We start from the raw sequence: 12,977 nt of genomic DNA on the forward strand, positions 1-12,977 counted from the left end.
GTTGAAACTTAACTGAAAAGTGATTGCTGTTAAATATAAGAGCGGGAATAAGAGAGGGAAGAGATGTGCAATTCAGGACATGCTCAAGCTGACTTACCTCAAACAGTAGAATTAGAAACATACCAGGGGATTCCAATTCAATCCCATCAAGGTGGCATGTACCAATGCCATCTCACTAGTCAAAGTGATCAATTTCTGTTCACAATTGATTATAATGATAGGACTAAGAGCCAAAGGGATCACATAAACAAGAATAGTGTCTGCAAATACTAGCTGATAGAATAAAAAAGAGAGAGAACAATCCAACATGGGAAGCGAGATACACAGCAGACCCATAGAATGGCAGATGTCCTAAACAGCACTCTGGCCTCAGAATCAGCCCTTAATGCACGCGGATCTGGCTGAAAAGCCTATGAGAGTATTACAGGCATGGAAAGCCAAAACACACTGGGGAACAAAAAAATAAATGAAAGATCTCCATGAGTGAGATCCCAGTGAAAAGAACAGGTCATCAAAGAAGGAGGTACCTTTCTCTGAAGGGAGGAGAGAACTTCCACTTTGACTACAACCTTGTCTAAATATGATCAGAGTTGGTGAACTCAAAAGGCTTCCATAGCATTGGCAACTCATGATAAGAGCCTAGGGTGATTACTGATGCCATAAACAAGAGTGTCAATTTGTTAAGCCGACAACAGGAGTCACTGTGCACTTACTCCTCATGTAGGATCTCTGTCCTTAATGTGCTGTGCATTGTGATTTAATGCTATAACTAGTACTCAAACAGTAGTTTTCACTTTGTGTTTCTATGTGGGTGCAAACTGTTCAAATCTTTACTTAATATATGCTAAACTGATCTTCTGTATATAAAGAGAATTGAAAATGAATCTTGATGTGAATTGAAGGGGGGAGGGAGAGGGAAAGGGGAGGGTTGCGGGTGGGAGGGAAGTTATGGGGGTGGGAAGCCATTGTAATCCATAAGCTGTACTTTGGAAATTTATATTCATTAAATAAAAGTTAAAAAAATAAAATAAAAATCCCATGAGGTATCACCTCACGTGTTGGAATGGCTTTCATATGGAAATCAACAAACAACCAATCCTGGCTAGACTGTAGGGCAAAAAGTACCTTAATCCACTATTGATAGGAATGTAAAATGGTCCAGCCACTGTGGAAGACAGTGTGGAGATATCACAGAAATCTGAATATAAACATACAAAATGATCCAGCCACATCATTCCTGGGAATTTAACCAAATAAAATGAAATCAGCATATGATGGGGTTATCTGTAGCTCAATATTTTTGGCAGCTCAATTCACAATAGAAAAGCTATGGAATCAACCCAGATGTCCATCAACTGAATGCTGAATAAAGAAATTATGGTGCGTATACACTGTAGAATACTACTCATCTGTAAAACAAAAATTGAAATCCTGTCTTTTGGAAGAATATGGATGCAACCATTATACTTAGCAAAATAAGCCAGTCTCCAATACACAGATATCATATATTTTCCCTGATCTGCGATAACTAATAGAGTACATAAAATGTAATGTATTGGCATGAAATGGACATTTTGAGAATCGATGATTGTTTATAGCCCCTGTCTCTTCTGTTGAGGAACACTGCTTTTTCTTCATACTATTTGTTGAATCCTCTACTTAGTGTAGAGTTAACCTTACAATCATTAAGTAAACCAAAAATAGATCTTTGTAACACTTAAGAGTGGGAATAGGAGAGGGAGGGGAAGAAGGATTGGAGCATGGCCAGGAGGGAGGTTAGGGTGAGAACTATCACTATGTTCCTAATTCTGTATATATGAAATACATGAAACTTGCATAACTTAATAATTTTTTAAAATTTATAAAAAGAGGATTCAATATGTCAAATAAAAATACCATAGAAAGCCTCAACAACAGACATGGTGAGGCAAAAGAAAGAATAACTGAGTTAGAAGACAAATCTTTGGAAATTTTTCAGTCAGACCAAAAAAAAAATGAAGAAATTAGTAGAAATAGAGTTGGAGATTTATGGGATACTATCATATGACCCTACATACTGGTCTTATATTTCCTAAAGGTGTGGAAAAGAAAACAGATTGGGCTGGTGCCGTGGCTCACTAGGCTAATCCTCTGCCTACAGTGCTGGCACTCCAGGTTCTAGTCCCAGTTGGGGCACCAGATTCTGTCCCAGTTGCTCCTCTTCTAGTCCAGCTCTCTGCTGTGGCCCAGGAAGGCAGCAGAGGATGGCCCAAGTCCTTGGGCCCTGCACCTGCATGGGAGACCAGGAGGAAGCACTTGGCTCCTGGCTTCTGATCAGCGCAACACACCGGCCACAATGCACCAGCCGTAGCAGCCACTTGTGGGGTGAGCCGACAGAGGGAAGACCTTTCTCTCTGTCTCTCTCTCTCACTCTCTAGCTCTGCCTGTCAAAAAGAAAAAGAAAAGAAAAAGAAAAGAAAGGAGAATAGATTAGAAGGCCTATTTAATGGAATAATTACAGAAAATTTCCTAATTTGGAGAAAGAAAGAAAGAGACCTCCAAGTAGGTCTCCAAGAAGTTCTCCAAGCAGAACTTTTGATAGATATGAAAAGAAAAGATCTTAACCACTACACATTTAAGTCAAATCTTTAGAAAATATTCTAAAACGTACATTAGAGAAATGCCAGATTACTTCCAGAGGATCTCCATTAAGACTCACAGCTGACTTCTCATCAGAAACTATACAGGCTAGGAGAGAATAGAGGACATAGTCCAAGTTTTAATAACAACAACAACAACAAACTATCAACCCAAATACTGTACCCTACAAAGCCTTCATTTATAAATAAAAGTTAAATAAAGATACTCCATAACAAGCAAAAATTGAAAGAATTTGTCACCACCCATCCTGTCTTACAAAATATGCTTAAGGATGTGCTACACAGGGAAATACAGAAAGACAGTCATCATTATGAAAGAACATGAAGGCAGAAAATATCCTAGTAAAAGTACGAAGGAAATTCAAAGCAAACAAAAGGAATATTTATGGAAAAATATCATGGCCAAGTCATTACTTTATCAATAGTAACCTTGAATGTAACTGGCCTAAACATTCCAGTTAAAAGATACAGGCTAGTTGAATGGGTTAAAAAACAAGACTCTTCTATTTGCTGCCTACAAGAAACATATATCACCAACAAAGATGCAGCAGACTGAAAATGATAGGATGGAAAAAGATATTCCATGTTAATGCAAGCCAAAAATGGGCAGGTGTAGCCATCCTTATATCAGACAAAATAGATTTTAGCATAAAAACTATTAAAAGAGACAAAGAAGGACACTGTGTAATGATTAAGGGATGAATCCCATAGGAAGATGTGACTATACTAAATGTATATGCACTCAATGAAAGGGTGCCTGGCTATTTAAAACAAATGTTAATGGATATAAAGGGAGACATAGATTCAAATACAATAGTAACAAGGGACTTCAGTAGACCCTTTTCATTGCTGGATAGACAAACTAGACAGCAAACCAACAAATCAAGAACAGAGCTAATCAAAACTATGAATCAAATGGATCTAACCAATATCTACAGAACTTTTCATACCACAGTTGTAGAATATACATTCTTTTCACAGTGCATGGAACTTTCTTTGGTGTACACCATAACTATGCCATAAAGCAAGCTTCAGCAAATTCAAAAATAGAATCACACCATGCATCTTCTCTGACCACAATGAATGAAGATGGAAATTAACAACTTAAGAATCTTTACAGGGGCCGGCGCTATTGCGCAATGGGTTAAAGCCCTGGCCTGAAATGCCGACATCCCATATGGGTGTTAGTTCTAGTCTCGATCAAGCTCTCTGCTATGGCCTGGAATAGCAGTAGAAGATGGCCCAAGTCCTTGGGCCCCTGCACCCACATGGGAGACTCAGAAAAAGCTCCTAGCTTCTGGTTTCGGATCAGCGCAGCTCTGGCCGTTGCAGCCATCTGGGGAGTGAACCAGCAGATGGAAGACCTCTCTCTGTATCTACCTCTCTCTGTAATTCTGTCTTTCAAATAAATAAAATAAATCATTAAAAAAAAGAATGTTTACAACATATGCAAACACATGGATACTGAAAAACCATGGATGTCCACTCTCATCATTGCTATTCAATATAGTCATGGAAGTTTTAGCTATAGCCATTAGGAAAGAAAAAGAAATCAATGGGATACAAATTGGAAAGGAGAATGTCAAACTATCCCTATTTGCAGATGACATGATTCTATATATAGGGGATCAAAAAGATGCAATAGAGACTTTTGGAATTCACAAAAGAGTTTGGTAAAGTGGCACGATATAAAATTAACACACAAAAATCAAAAGCATTTATATACACAGAAAATGTTGTGGCTGAGAAAAAAACCTTCTAAGATAATCGTATCCACAGTAGCTACAAAAATTAAATACTTTGAATAAATTTAACCAAAGATCTTTATGATGGGACTTACAAAACATTGAAGAAAGAAATAGAAGAAGACACAAAAAAATAAAACATCTTCTATGTTCATGGAATTGAAGAATTAATATCATCAATATATCCATACTACTGAAAGGAATTTACACATTCAATATGATCCCAATCAAAATACCAAGGACATTATTTACAGATGTACAAAAAATGATGCTAAAATTCATATGGAAACGCAAGATGTCTGAATAGCAAAAGCAATCTTATACAACAGAAACAAAGCTGACAACATGACATACAATATTTCAAGACATGCTATAGATCAGTTAGAATCAAAACAGCCTGGAACTTGCACAAATATAAACATGTAGACAAATGGAACAAAATAGAAACTCCAGAAATCAATACATGCATCTACAACTAACTTCTCTTTGACAGAGGAGCTAAAACCAATCCTTGGAGAAAGAACAGTCTCTTCAAAAAGTAGTGCTGGGAAAATTGGATAACCACTTGCAGAAGTAAGAAACAAAACCCCTAACTTATATCTTTTACAAAAATTCCACTCAAAACGGATCAAAGACCTAAATCTATGACCCAATACCACCAAATTACTAGAAAACATTGGGAAAACTCTGCAAGACATTGGCATAGGCAAAGACTTCTTGGAAAAGACCCCAGAAGCACAGGCAATCAAAGCCAAAATTGACAAATGGAATTATATCAAACTGAGAAGGTTCTGTGTTGCCAAAGAAGCACTCAGCAAAGTGAAGAGGCAACCAACAGAATGGGAGAACATATTTGCAAGCTACACAACTGACAAAGAATTAATATCCATAATCTGTAAAGTACTCAAGAAGATCAACAACAACCAATCAAATAATCCAGTTAAGAAATGGTCAAATGGAGTTGGCACTGTGGCATAGGTTAAGCCTCCACCTGTGGCGCTGGCATCATATATGGGTGCATGGGTACCGATTCATGTCCCAGCTGCTCTGGTTCTGGTCCATCTCTATGCTTATGTCCTGGGAAGGCAGCAGAAAATGGCCCAAGTGCTTAGGCCACTGCTCACATGTGGGAGATCTTCACTTGATCTTAGCCAAAAGGTCAAGAAGCGATATGTGGGAGATCTTGAGGAAGCTCCTGGCTCCTGGTTTCAGATTGGCTCAGTTCCAGCCATTGCAGCCATTTGGGAAGTGAACCATTTGGTGAAAGATCTCTCCCTCTCTCTCTCTCTCTCTCTCTGTCTCTCCCTCTTTCCGCCTGTAACTCTCTCTCTCAAACAAATAAATAAACCTTTAAAAAAATAGAAACGGCCAAAAAACTTGAACAAGCATTTTTCAGAAAAGAAATTCAAATGGCCAACACACACACAGGAAAATAATGATCAGGATCACTACTATCAGGGAAATGCAAATCAAAAACACCATGAGGTTTTACTTAACCCCAGTTAGAATGGCTCTCATTTAGAAATCAACAAACAACAAATGCAGGCGAGAATACTGGGGGAAAGTTATGCTAGTCCACTCTTGGTAGGATATGTAAACTGTTAGAGCCATTTTGGAAGACAGAACGGTGATACCTCCGAGGGCTGAAAATAAATTTAATGATTGTTAATAGGAACAGTGTTTTTTTCATTCATACTATTTTTTGAACTCCTTATTTAGTATAGGGTTAATCTTTGATTTTAAAGTAAACTGAAAATAGATCTCTATAAAAATTAAGAATGAGAATATGAGAGGGAAGATGAAGCATGATGGGAGCACCGGCGTCAGGAAGGGTAGGGTAAGAAGTATCACTATGTTGCTGAATTTACATATGGGAAATACATGAAATTTGTTTACCTTAAATACAATTTTTTTTAAAAAAAAAAAAAAAGAAAGTTACAGAGAGAGAGAGAGGGAGAAAGAGAGATATCTTGTATTCACTGGCTCACACCTCAAATGGTCACAAAATCATGGCTGAAACAGACAGAATCCAGGAGCCAGGAGATTCATCCAGGTCTCCCACATGGGTGAAGGGACGCAAGAACTTGGGCTATCTTCTGTTGCTTTCCCAGAAGCAAGGATATGGAACCAACATGGAGCAGCTAAAAGTTGAGCCGGTGCCCACATGAGATGCCAGCATTGCAGGCAGTGGCTTAACCCATTACGCCACAACACCACTCCTTGATGTTTTTTTTTCCTATATTCAAATTTCATGAATCTTTCTGCTTAAATAAATATATATATATTTAGTTGAGCTATCCTTTCCTTCTCCTTCCCACACATTCAATGCTTGATATTGTTATACTAGCTTGATTTTGTCTGCTTTCTGACTAGCATGTAAGTTTCATAAAAGCAAAGAGTTTTATTCACTAATGTAGACACAGCATCTAAAATGCTACTTTAAAATTATTTATGTACATATATTGAAGGAATGAATCAGTCAGGCTACTGATAGAGGTCATTGAAGCTTTTATTAAATTATCTTTTAATTCCATGCATACTGAACTTTACAGTAAGCAACCAGATTTTAAGCAATTGCATGAAGTGGTAATAAGTAATTAAAAATTTGAACATTCTAGAAGATAACCCTTTAATCCTGCTTCATAGCTACAGTGAAGACACTATTGGGGGAAGATCAGAAAGCATTATAAAATAACTTTTTGTTCAGGAGGAGTTGTTTATCAGCCAAAATTTTCTCTACATTTTTTTTTAAATTTCCTGGAGGCAGAAAATAATTGCCCCTGTTCAGAGAAGAAAGAAGAGGGATGAAAATATGACTCACTGGCCACAGAATAGTGCAATGATTGGACTAATGTCTAGGATAACATTACTATCTGCTGACTGACTGGCACCCTTACATAAAGTACAACTGGAAAGTGGATTGTTGCATGGTGAGTAATCTTTAAATTAGAACATCCCTTTTAAGAAATAGCTGACACAAGACCTCTGCTTATTGGACAGGTGGCCCAGAGCATGTGACTTCTGGGCCCAGATAAGAAGCACAAATGGAAAGCCCAGAGAGAACAAGACACACCTAATATGTATGGGGATAAGCCTTTGAAAGTAACTGTAAAAAAATGACTTCAGAGAGAAGGAGCACCAGTGGCAGTTTCCGGACAGAGTTGCATTGAGCCATTTAATATAAAAAATAAAAGATTAAAATGTGAAGCAGAAAAGAGAAAGTTAACAACTAAACCAATTGTGGAAGAAAGGGAAGATGAACACATGTCTGTATGTAGCCAGAGAAGCAATCCTTGGTTACATAACTAAGCCATTGACTAAGGGCTGAGCCACTTTGCATAAAAACATCTGGGGAGAGAAGGCAGTGTGAAAGTTATGAGGCAGTTGTCCTCATCTAGGGGGCAAAGCTAAATGCATGCTGGTTATACATTATAGTGTGTCACCGATGTTTAACTTAGTTATTTAGTAAACTCGGCTAATATTTCATTTCTAAAGCTAATTTCAAAGAAAATTACTGTCTCCAAAAAATTCTTAAAGACCATTTTTTACACTTTTTTAATTGTCAAAAATTTTTAAATTACCAAAACAAAGTCTGATGGCCAATAAACATGTATATGACAGGGACACATACCCCTTCTACTCAGTGGAAAGGAAATGCCAAGTGTTACATGGCAAATCCCCTAAACAAATATGCTTTGAGGGATGTATGATCAAAATTATATTCAAATGCTACTCTTTCATTACACAAACAAAATAAAATCTGGCAAATGAATATGATTCTTTTGTACCCTAAGTCCATGCTATTAGGATTTGGTCTTTCTTCTTTGCATAAATAAAGCTGAAACATAGCATTAAAATTTTCACTGTGTTAATAGACACTGTTAAGAATTCAAAATTAAAACTAGTGTTAAAATCTGTTGGAACTTATTTTTAATGCAAACCCACAAAAAATACCCTCAGTAGATTATTAAAACGCTAAACTGAAATATTTTTTCCATGAAGTTAAAATGTTAATGAAATGTCTTTACCAGGGGCAAGGGACAGGAAAGGATTAAACAAACTGCTGTTGTGTGACTCTGACTTAAGGAACAATATCCATGATGAACCTATTATCTCGTTTTCCAGGCAAGATATTTATGGAATCCACTTTTTAAACCAGCCAAAATTGCAAAATGCAATTCATTCTTTAAATAATTGGAAATCAGTATTGTGAATAGTTTTTGATTGCTAGGGAAAAAATAGTTAGCATTTTCTTATTAGTGAAGTGCAGCCAAAAATGAAGAAAGAAGACAAATAAAATAAGGACTTCTTAATGGACCCTGGAAAAATAAATGAGGTTTTTTTAATTTCTGAGTGACTCTGGAGAGATTGTTTATGTCACAATGAAAAAGACAGCTTTGCCACAGCTCTGAAAAGTAAGTAGGTAGCATTTAGAAATTAGTATTGAATCAGGTCATATTTTTTTCTTCCTAGAAACTTTTTAAATAAGACATCTAAAAATTTTTAAACTATTAAATCACTTATTCAAATTTATTCCCTTTTTATCTTTCTTAATGTCTTAAATATACAGAAAATACATAAGCTCATTTATTCCAGAAGTAAATGTACTTTCAAGGTATGTATGAAAACTGGTAGAAAGAGTCTAAAATCTCTAGAGAGATCAGAAGAAAACGTGCTGCAGTCTAAAATGTATTTGCATAGGTTGTGTCAGTCTCTTAATTTCCTAGCATTCATTTACTCTTCTATAAAGTGGAGGAAATATCAGCTAGCAATTTCAACACCCACTGTGAAAACCAAATTAGATATAATGAAGAACAGGCTATTTAAAGTGAGTTTTCATGTTTCTCAGAATTTTAACTAGAGCCTCCAAACCATGGATACAAAAAATATATACCAAGCAGTCTAAAAACCCTTTCCAAATGATTACCTTACCTTTATCACTTCAATCAACTTATATGAGGGTACTTCAGAAAATTTGTGGACATTTTGAATTAAAACACAAATTCATTTTGGCACAGAAAAATTCAAATTTCATAGTTTTTTCAAAATATACATATTTCATAATATGCATAAGCTTTGATAAATATTTTTGTATAAATAGCATCCTGGACATTCCACAGAAATACAAAGATGGTACCCTCTTCCACATAGGGCAGCCATGGGAGATACTTCTACCCACCAAAGCTAAGTTGGAGTGTCACTAAGAGAACCAGCCTGTGAGACTCTTTGACAGAAGGGAACCCCAGCAATTCATTCTGTGACTGGATAATTGCTGAGTGATAGGCAATCACTTGTCTATTACTGGGCTGTCACCAGAGTGAACAGTGAAACTGATATTGCAAGAACTCAGACAGCAATCTCCTAAGAGACTAAGACATACTTGAACATAGAATCTGCTTCTTGCCTGGAGAATTGTAAATGCCAATGTCTGGCTAAATATCCATTATGTCAATGCAAGGAAAACTCTGCAGTTGATGGTTCCCTGAAGACTAAGTGGACACCACAAGTACTATCCAACTCAAGATGTCTTTTAACTTATACCCTACCAAGAGGACGACCAGTAATAAATTACTGTGTAGTAATTCTAAATGCAAGAATAGGGGAGTCTAGGAAATGTTTCATAAGAAGTCATTAAGTAAATTCATCATCATCAGCATCAGAGAAGAATGCAAGAAACAATTATGACTGTAAGCCACACAAATGGCCAAAATGAAAAGTCCAATATAACATCTTGCCTTATGGAAATATCCACAACTTGATGGCAAAAGTCCTGTGAGAATTTTGATATTTCCCATTACTCTGGAAGAACAAAAGAGGGTAAAGGAGAAATAGTGAAACGTCAGCCATCCACCACCAGCCCACTACTGCAAATCTTTTACCTAAGGATTAGGCATATGCTAGAAAAAGTAAAATCATTTTGAGTGGTATGTGAAATTTAAGTTCTTAATTGAACTAAGCTGAACCAGACAGCTATGGGATTTGCCAATGACAGCATCACATATCAAGGAAAGAAAATCCAATACAAAGATAATGATTGGGGAAAAAGAAACATTTTCAATGTATATTCCATCAAAATCACACTGTATAGTACTGGTTACATAGGTTATAAACTGTTTAAAGTGTCTGAAGAATTATATAAACATCATGTTTTGTGTTTCTTATGATTGTAGTTATTGTTGTTTGAAATCATAAAACAATATGCATACTTTTGCCTTTAATTTTATTTCTTTATTTAAATTACAGAGAGACAGAGAAAGATCTTTCATCTACTGGCTCATTCTCCCCAGTGCCTGCAACAGCCAGGTCTGAGCCAGATCAAAATCAGGAGCCATGAACTTAACATTGGCTTCCCACTTGAGTGTCTAGGACCAAAATACTTTAGCCATCATCTGCTTTCTCCCAAGGTGAGCACTAGCAGAAAATTGGATCAGAAGTTGAGCCATGACTTGAACCCAGGCACTCTAATATCAGATGCAGGCATCACGAGTGGCATCTAAATTGCTGCATCAAATGCCCATCCCCCTTCTTTAATTTTAATGACAACTACCCTCAGTAAAATAATCTTTCCTCATTTTAATCATACCATTCATCCTCAAAATTCTTGAGTGGCTTTTCATCCATATCAACTCTGAATAATTCTTGTGTTGTTTCACGATGAAATACTACTCCAGTTCTTTCATGTTCTCACTAAGTTGATTCTTAAACATTGATATCAATAACAATTATTGCATTTTGTGCAGACTTTCAGAATAGCTTTCTTGGTGCTGCAGCATTTGGGCCAGGCTGCTCCAGCCTCTGGGGCATGCTCCATCCTTTCAGCCAACCCTCAGAGAAAAAAAAATACCTATATTGCATATTTCCTTGCCCTGTACCTATCTTGAGGTGAGCAAAAGAAAATTAAAATAAATTCTAACCATGCAGAAAATTGTGTTCATACAGTCTAGTTGTTGTGGTAACCAGACTGGTACCAAGTTCTGGGAGGTGATCCATGATGAACACAGCATCTATCCCACTGGAACCTACCACAGGGACAGCAACCTGCTACTAGTCCTGGACATGGTGCAGGATACTTAGAGTTGTGACTGTCTTCTGGACTTCTAGCTGATGCACCCATTGGGTGGGGCCACAGGTTCTCTAATGGGTACACTGCTCATTAGCAAGATCCATGAAGAGTACCCCCACAGCATCATGAACACCTTCAATGTGGTGCTCTCGTCCAAGGTATCTGACACTGTGATTGATCCCTACAATGCCAACCTGTCCATCTATCAGTTGGTAGAGAACACTGATGAGAACTAGTGCATTGACAATGACACACTTTACATCTGCTTCCTCACCCTCAAGCTGACCATGCTGATCTATGGGGACCTGAACCACCTCATCTCAGTGAACATAAGTGGTGTCACCACCCGTCTCTGCTTCCCTGGCCAACTCAATGCTGACCTCTGCAAGTTGGCTGTCAGCATAGAGTTCTTCCCATGTCTCCAATTCTTCTTGCCTGGCTTTGTTCCCCTCACCAGCTGTAGAAGCCAGCAGCATTGGGCCCTTACTGTGTCTGAATTCATCCAGCAGGTCTTCGTTGTCAAGAAAATGATGGCATGATGGCTGCCTGTGACCTCCAACATGGCCAGTACCTCACCATAGCCTCTCTCTTCTGTGGATGGATGTCCAAGAAGGTAGGGTGAGCAGATGCTCAACATGCAGAACAAGAACTGCAGCTACTTCATGGAATGGATCCCTAACAACATGACAAGATGGGAGTCACCTTCACTGGCAACAGCACAGCCATGCAGGAGCTGTTCAAGCACATCGTAGAGCAGTTCATGGCCATGTTCCACTGGAAGACCTTTCTCCACTGGTACATAGGTGAAGGCATGGATGAGATGGAGTTCACCCAGGCCTGAGCAGCATGAATAACCTCATCTCAGAGTACCAGCTGTACCAGGATGCCATCGTGGAAGATGAGGAAGATTTCAATGAGGAGGCCAAAGAGGAAGTTTAAGGCAAAGCCCCCCTGTGGCCCCAGGCTTTGCAGCTCCTTCAGGCACCTTCCTCAGCTGTCCTGTCCTCTCCCTCAGAATTTGTGTTGCTGCCTCTTTTTTCTTTGGGGATGGGAGTGGTGGAAGCTAGAATAATGTCTGGTACATAGTAGAAGCTCAATAAATCTTTGCTTGTTGAATGTCTCCTCTCTCCACTCTGGGAAACCTAAATTCTACTATGTATTTCCTTTTGGTACTTCCCATCTGTCCATTTAGTATTTTTCTCTGTTTCCAAAATAATTCTTCAAGAAGGTATGTCTCATCCATCTCCCATTTAGAACAAATCATGTTCTGGGACTCAGATAAGCCCAAATAGTAGACAAAAAAGAAAAGAGGTAAAAGCCACTACAAAGAAGGAAAAATTGCAGGCGCCGCAGCTCCATAGGCTAATCCTCTGCCTGCGGCACCAGCACACCGGGTTTTAGTCCTGGTCGAGGCGTCAGATTCTGTCCCAGCTGCTCCTCTTCCAGTCCAGCTCTCTGCTGTGGCCTGGGAAGGCAGTGGAGGATGGCCCAAGTCCTTGGGCCCTGCACCCACATGGGAGACCAGGAGAA

General features: G+C 38.2%; 1 pseudogene; it reads left to right on the forward strand.

Annotated features, from left to right (window-relative positions):
- Positions 1 to 11,299: 11,299 nt before the first annotated feature.
- Positions 11,300 to 12,386, forward strand: LOC100339489 (tubulin beta chain pseudogene; annotated as a pseudogene).
- The last annotated feature ends 591 nt before the right edge of the window (positions 12,387 to 12,977 follow it).

The sequence above is a fragment of the Oryctolagus cuniculus genome, chromosome 5 (genome assembly GCF_051225735.1).
Source record: "Oryctolagus cuniculus isolate XC-2025 breed Fujian yellow rabbit chromosome 5, ASM5122573v1, whole genome shotgun sequence".
NCBI lineage: Eukaryota > Metazoa > Chordata > Mammalia > Lagomorpha > Leporidae > Oryctolagus > Oryctolagus cuniculus.